The sequence below is a fragment of the Maylandia zebra genome, linkage group LG23 (assembly GCF_041146795.1).
Source record: "Maylandia zebra isolate NMK-2024a linkage group LG23, Mzebra_GT3a, whole genome shotgun sequence".
Taxonomy (NCBI): domain Eukaryota; kingdom Metazoa; phylum Chordata; class Actinopteri; order Cichliformes; family Cichlidae; genus Maylandia; species Maylandia zebra.
The window spans coordinates 27,323,752-27,332,096 of NC_135188.1; positions in this window are offsets into that span (position 1 = coordinate 27,323,752).

Here is an 8,345-nt window from a genome sequence, read left to right on the forward strand (position 1 = left end):
CAAAAGTGTGACGCTGTCATGTCAATATTTACCAAAATCTCTGAAGAATGTTTCCAGCCCCTTGTTGAATATATGCCACGAAGAAGTAACTCAGCTTTAAAAGTAAACCAAGGTTGGAAGTACTTAATAAAGTGACTGGTGCATGTGTAGAATTTATAAAGAACTTTAAATTTGCATTTTTCTAATGGCTAGTAGGAGTTGTCAACTCTGGTTATAAAGGGTTAGGCTATGAGAAAATGACCTAGTCTACAATTCGTGCATGTCACGGAGACCTTAGCCTTGGTGGATGAACCCAGTGTCGCACTATTTGCGTTTTTTTCTGAAAGTGGGCACTGAGCCAGTTCACTGACGCCGTGGCCACTCTACACAACGGCCCTCATCTGCATCAGCGCTGAATGTTCACATTGAGATCAAAACCACATTTCTCCTAAATGTCACCCTGAATAACAGCCTTGTTGCGCCACAGCGTACACTCATTCCATTTTAGAGAAAGTGGAGGACTTCAGATCACTACAGCTGGATGGTATTCGTGATGACGGGGATGTGAATACTTACACACAAGGTGCTGTTGTTGGTGCACCACTTGTGTGAATTAAAAAGGAGTCCCCTGAGAATAGATTCACGCCCAGCATATGTCAAACAACCCTTGAAAATAGCTGCTGAGGCTTCACTGGGTGGAGTTCGCCAAAACAGTCCAGAGCCGGAAAGTATTTGTCATCCAGATCAGATTTTTCTGTTGCCAGGGGAGACGTGGGTCCACATAGAGAGGATGCATACAGCACAAAACGAGAGTAGCAACAAGGCTGTCATCACGGAGAAATGTCAAATATTCCACCCCGCTGCCGACTCCTGAGCGGTCCGCTGCTGTCGAGGCCCGGCCCACGCAGTCAAAAGTTCACATCAACAACAGAGGGCATTGTGGGTTCTCTCTAATCAGAGGGGCCTCCCCGTTACAGCCAAGCACTTCTGAATTCTAACTATGCCAACAGAGATATGGAGTAGGATTAAACTCGGAGTGTGTGGACCTCCTCCACGCTGGGGTCAAACTGCAATTTTAAAACACTTTGAGCGCTCGCTTGTAGCCCGGGTGGAGGATGGGGTGGGTGCGCTTCGTCATTTTGGGAAAATGTCAGTCGGTCACTGAGAGAGTTGTGATTGGATCTCGGAGTGAACTCTGGGGGAGCAAAGCATGCATTCCCTCACATACAATTATCAAAACAGAGGGCCGCTTCAGCCGTCGTTAAACGTGAAACAACACCGTCCCGCAGCCAAGACCCGCAAAACTGAAAACAAGGCAAAAAGGCGAATCGCAGCAAACGTGAAGAAGAAGAAGAAGAAGAAGAAGTGTCAGACACCAGTGAGTCATCGCCGTATTCATTTTCAGACATGAGTGAAAACATACAAAACCGCTGTGGCAAAAACAAACTGACCACACAGGCCCGAACGCTTCCCTCCTCAAAGGGGAAAATGAAGAGTTGCTCGAAGCTGCAGGAAGAATGCAAATGACTCAGACTGCAAACACGATTTGAAATGTTTTCTGAGGAAGTGATAAAATGCGTTTTCTGAATTAAACTCACAACACAATTTAAAACAAACCCCCCTCCCATTTGTACAAAATGAAACAGCCCTGAAAAGAACAATAGTTGTAGCTTTTGAATATTTTGAAAGTAAAAAAAGTATCACCTTTATTCATTGTGGACCCTGTAGCTACATGAAATTTCCTGTAGGTCTGCTATTATAAGGCTTTCACCCACATTGTCTGTGGTCACAGTTTGTGGTGGTTAGCCCAACCTTAATCTGAACCCTGTTTTTATTAAATTGTTCTTCGAAGTACTTCTAAAAAACAGGATGAGGGACAGGGATAGCAGCCATCATGGCTTATAGGACGGCTTTGTGGCTTTGGAGGAATAACACTTTCACTCTACAGGGTGGACCATTTATATGGATACACCGTAATAACATGGGAATGGTTGGTGATATTAAAGTCCTGTTTGTGGCACATTAGTATATGTGAGGGGGCAAACTCCTCAAGATGGGTGGTGACCATGGTGGCCATTTAGAAGTCGGCCATCTTGGATACAACTTTTGTTTTTCCAATAGGAAGAGGGCCATGTGACACATCAAACTTATTGGTAATGTCACAAGAAAAACAATGGTGTGCTTGGTTTCAACGTAACTTTATTCTTTCATGAGTTATTTACAAGTTTCTCTTTGTTCACATGTCGAAGAAGTTAACACGTCCGGAGCGGATCGAAATTGTGTTGATATCTGGTGAACGCAGTAACCAGGTCATTGCAGCAGATTTCAATGCAAGACACCCTACGAGACCACCCATCTCCCATGCTACAGTTAGCAAACTGCTTGCTAAGTTTTGTGAAACTGGTTCAGTGTTGGATTTGCCAAAATGTGGACGCAAGAAAACTGTCACTAATGAAGAAACATCAGTGGCTGTCCTAGCTTCATTCAGCAAGAGCCCACAGCAAAGCACTCGTCGCATGTCACTGGAGAGTGGCATTAGTCGAACATCCCTTTGGCGGATATTAGCTACTCACAAATGGCACCCTTAGAAACTCCAGCTACTGCAGCATCTCAACGAGGATGACCCAGATCGGCACGCAGAATCTGCAGAATGGGCAAAACAAAAATTGGAACAGGACCCTCAGTTCACGCAGAAGATTTTGTTCAGTGATGAGGCAAACTTTTATGTGAATGGTGAAGTTAACAAACAAAACCACCGCTATTGGTCTGACACTAACCCACATTGGATGGATCCCTCCAAGACTGTTGGAACAACAAAAGTGATGGTTTGGTGTGGTATTTGGGGTACAACGATAGTGGGTCCATTCTTCATCAATGGAAACCTCCAGGCCACTGGATATTTGATACTGCTACACGATGATGTGTTTCCCTCTTTATGCACTGAAGCTGGCACGTTCCCTTAGTTTTTCCAGCAAGATGGTGCACCACCACGTTATGGGTGCCAGGTCCGAGCATTCCTAGATGAACAGTTTCCTGGAAAAGGGATTGGTCGTCGTGGGCCAGTTGAATGGCCCCCAAGGTCTCCCGATCTGACCCCCTTAGACTTTTATCTTTGGGGTCATCTGAAGGCAATTGTCTATGGTGTGAAGATGCGAGATGTGCAGCACCTGAAACTACGGATACTGGATGCCTGTGCTGGCATTTCTCCTGCGGTGTTGCTATTAGTATGTGACAAGTGGGAGAAGAAGGTTGCATTGACAATCCAACACAATGGGCAGCACACTGAACACATTTTAGAAGTGGTCAGAAACTTGTAACTAACTCAGGAAATAATAAAGTTACGTTGAAACCAAGCACACCATTGTTATATTGTGACATTACCAATAAGTTTAATGTGTCACATGGCCCTCTTCCTATTGGAAAAACAAAAGTTGTATCCAAGATGGCCGACTTCTAAATGGCCACCATGGTCACCACCCATTTTGAGGAGTTTGCCCCCTCACATATACTAATGTGCCACAAACAGGACTTTAATATCACCAACCATTCCCATGTTATTACGGTGTATCCATATAAATGGCCCACCCTGTAGTTCAAAGCAAGTTATTTAGAGCATGTTAATAAGTACAGACACATGAATAAATTCTGATGGTTTTAACATGCAGGACAAGCGATCCCGATCAAATCCTCTGCTATGCTAATCTTCAGATTTATAGATGTAGACACTTTAGTGAGTTTAAGGATCCTGAATTTATTAACATATGGACAAAGAAATGCAGAATAAACAATTCAATTAACAGAGAGGCATTGCTACTCGGTCCTGCTTGCCACACAACAACATTCAATATTTAGTATTTACTGCTGTTTACACTTAGCTAGATTAACGTGATGGTGTTGTGTTTAGTATATTGCTCTGGGTTTTTTTTGCTTGTTTTCTCTTCTTTTTCTCTCAACAGGTGATCCAGGAGATTTTTTTCTCTTCTTTCTCTTTTTAAGTGCCCTTTCTCACTGTCCCTCTTCCCTTCTGTTTTTCTTTTCCTTCATCTTTCTTTCTCCCTTTCCCATCCCTCAGTCATGTCTGTCCCGTCTGTAACAACTGAAAATAAAATAAAATAAATAATAACAACAAAGGCTGATCGAATGGACCAATACGGCAAGGCCATGATGATCCATTTGGCAAAGTAAATCCATTGGGTCTCCTTGTTGGCCTTCAGACAACAATTCTGACAGCTAAAGAACCAAATGGGACAGGGGGAAAAAAAATAGAGAGAGGCATTATTATAATTTTACATTTTCAAATTATTATTTTTTGGGGTTTGGATGTAAAGGGTATACGAAATGCCATGAAGGAAAAAAACTGCACAAAGAAATTTTCTAATTTTTAAGGTTTAATTAACAGCATATACAAGCAAAAAAAATCAACTTTTCTTAAATGCAAAATATGATTTTTATCAATAAAAAATTATTTAACTTTTTATTTCCCCCTAAACTGTAGAAATTGACGTTATCTTTTGTCACTGAACCACAGAAAATAAAATGTTCTGCTACTTCAAAGAGGCACCAATAACTGACCTGACTTATTTTACCTCACAAAAGCAGCAAATGTCAGGTACTTTTGTCATAATCCAGTATGTTTTTAACCTTATCAAATAACAGGACATCAAGCCTTTTAATTTTTTCACTCCTCTTTATAATTTTGAGTTATTTTCTCAAGATTTGAAGTTAATGACTCCTTTAGTCAATTTCGATTTATTTCTCAGCATTTTGAATTAAGTAAGTAAGAATTAGTAACCCTGATTTAGATAAGTTGAAATTTCAAGATGATGACCCTGTATTTTGACTAAATGATGGCAAAAACACATTTTTATCAGTGAGTCCATGGTAATCTTCTCAGATAGATAGTAATCTATCTTGATCATGTCTTCAACTCTGAAATTAAACCTCCACATGATGATCTGTCTATCAATCTATTCATCTATCTAGAGACTTTTAACAGGTAAAACTTGAAATTTTAAATAAATAATCAAAGGGCTGTGGAAGTCATATATCCCACGCCGCCAGCTTCTAGCTATTTCATCCATATACCTGATGACATGGCAGGTTTACCTCTCCATTCTCTAGCCTTGTGCCCCCATTCCCACCATCCCAGACCTCAGGAGCAACACAATCATTCATATTCAGATTATTACTCTTAATACCTCTGAGTATTCTGGTAATATCTGATAATTGCAGTGGAGTGACCTTAGGACAAACGCCATTATTAGTTTAAAGGATGACAACTAATCTGAAAGATGTAATTCCCTCTGAATATTCGGTAGACGCTCGATGTGATGTTTGAACTCAAGTTTTATTTATCCGCCATTATTTCAGATATTTAAGATAGGGCAATACAAATAAATTATTCATGTCAATTAGCTTTTCATCTTCCAAGATATGAAGTTGTGTGATCCCTATAACAACTATTTATTTCATGCTAAAACAGAGCTCTCTCTGGAAGCCCACTGTTATCGCCTGAGGACATGTCTTTTAAATAAAAGCATCAGAGCTTTGCATACCTACAATTTGCATATTAAAGGCACTGGGAGACAGATGATAGAAGAATTGGGTGAAGCAATCTAATCATCACTCAAGTCTGACTGGAATCACAAACTCTTTTGGGTTTGGCCCTCAGAGACACAGCAGAAGCAAAGAAATGCTCACAAATTAGCAAAAAAAACCGTTTCAAATTGTTATTACTGGAACTCAGTGGTTGCTCCTGGAAGCGATGGGCCGTGGTGGTGTTTTCTTTGTGTTTGACAGTATTTCTGACGACTCAATTCCTCCAACTGCTTGAGCTTTCAAGGCTCACAACGGAGGATGAAAAGAGCAGACATAAATTTAGAACATGTCTAAGGATAATTTCTATTACAGCTTTTTCCCGTCACAATGTTTGCAGTACCCTTTCTTTGTTGCTTATGCCGTCGTTGCACTTGCACATGTACAGATCTGGAAACACAGAAGAGACGTTACGTTACAGATTAGCTAAACTGACGATGAGACTTAATGTGACTTAATGTTATGATCGCACGAACAACAGCCCTGGGACCTGTAACTGTGGTAGTTGTTTGGTTTTCTTTTGATTTATCCTTTCTGGTCCTAAAGGTTGCGTCTTCCCACCTCATTTACTTCTTTTATGGCAACATAGGCAGTTCTAACACATTTCCTAAAAGGTAAAGGCCAGATCTTCACTTTACACATGACATCATGTAGAAGAAGTTTGGCTCATTTTAAGGGGAAGAAAGCAGTGGTTGTATCTGCCAATTATTGGTCAACTTCCTGCATCAGCCTTGTTCATATCTACCAATATCAGGGGTTCCAACTCTTGGTCGAGCCAGCTTTTTGGCATGAAGGAATTCCCTGGACCCAGTTCCAGATTAACTACCAGCACCAGTCAAAGTAAAAGAGGATATTAATGAACTCTATTCCCCAACTAAAAACACTTAAATGGAAGGAGAACTCCTTTAAAGCACCCACCCTGATTGGTATTCAACTCAGTTTGATAGAGTTGCTTTAACCCTTGTATGGTGTTCGGGTCTGTGAGACCCGTGTTCAGTTTTTTTCAAAAGAAAAATTAAACAATTAATTATTTTTTCACGTGTAAATGTGTTGTGTCTTTCCACTCACTCCACTTGATTATAACTGATTTATTTATAACATTTTATATAAAAGAAAAACGAGAAGCACATTAATTCATAAATGTGATCTAACAAAGGTAAAGGGAAAAAATTAACCATGTTTGCTGTTCATATGTCTTGTAATTGGGATGAAGTAAACATCTGTTGAGTAATTTAACATAAAATTGTTTGATAGTGTTAATTTGGAAAGCCAAAACTCTAGCGGGTCCACCAGACCCATGAACACTGGCTGAGTAACAAAAATACGAACACCACACAAGGGTTAAGATAAGATTAGCTATAATGATCAAACCTGTCTTTGTAGCAGGCTGCAAACATATTTATTTCTGTTGCAAAGTTGGACAGTTTAACATGAGAGTCTACGGGCACCGACTGGTTTTTGGAGCCAACTTCAAGTGCCCACCAAAGGAACTGCAGTTTCCACGTTATGGCCAGTTTACACTTGCTGCCCTCGCCTTCACGAACAACAAAAGTGACCGGGGTCCGCTTCCAGTTTTGACTTCTTCTACTTCTCTACTAGTACCGAGGCTGGGTCCAAGTGGCGGTGGTTCAGGAGAATACTGCAGCGAGTCTACGCACCATCAGCACTGGTATAAATGATATGACACTGCGGTGACGCCACTGTTTGACTGGTAAGCAGTGAACGGGCACTCACTTTCATTTTCCCGCCCTGGAGGTTTCTGTATGTAAGTAACTGATGTTCACTGTGACAGATTGCTGAGATCCAACAGTGTGTAAAACATAAACAGTTTCTTTTTTTAATATCAGCGCTTTTACATCAGACAGAGATGCGTTTGCGTGTCTCCGGAGGTCGTGGAGTTGGAACTGAATTTGAGTGCAACTCTGCAACAGATCCAAAGTAAAGCTGAGTGTGTGTGTGTGTGTGTGTGTGTGTGTCTTCTCAGCCTGCATCATCCTGATCACCTCTGATATGCTGCTGCCCCGTGGCTACACATGCCCTGTTTAGTCAGAGACAAGAAGACACCAGCTTATATCATGGTCAAAGACTTACAGGGCTGCAGTTTTAGACTGAATCCAACACGCAATTTGGCTGCATGTGGAGTAAACTGATACTGAACTCATGCAGATATGAGTTTCATGCTATGCGTGTTCGGTTTAGGGAGTATCAGAGTAGGCAAAGGAGCTCTGAACGGAAAATCTGCATGCTGGTGTTAATTAAAAAAATCTTGGACTGAAGCATCTCAAAAAGAAATGTATGGCTAGATGAAAGAAGATGGTAAATCTAGCGAGAGGAAATCAAATAACTGAATTGTAAATTAATAGGACCTTGAAGTCTGATTTTTTTTTATTCACAGACGCTACAGAAAGAAGGGAGTCAGGAGTGGATGGAAGAAAGTGAAACTTTAAAGGATTCAAGAATTAATGCCAGAAATATAGAAAAAGAAAGCAGGAATAGAAGATGAGGAGGGAAGGCAGACCTAAAGAGGAAAATAAAAGAGAAGCCAAATGAAATAATTATCGGATCGAAACGTCTAATTCTTTTGAGAAATTTGCTGCGGAGCTGCGGCACCAGTTTCAGAGAGTGGAGATGAAGTGCAACGAAGTGCAGGGTAGTAAACTCAACCAGCGTCACCCTGACTTCCTCTGATTTGATTGCCCCGTGGCTACCGGCGTCCTGCATCGGCCTGGACAGCCAGGACGAGAGCTGCCCTCGAGTCCCTCCACGCCACC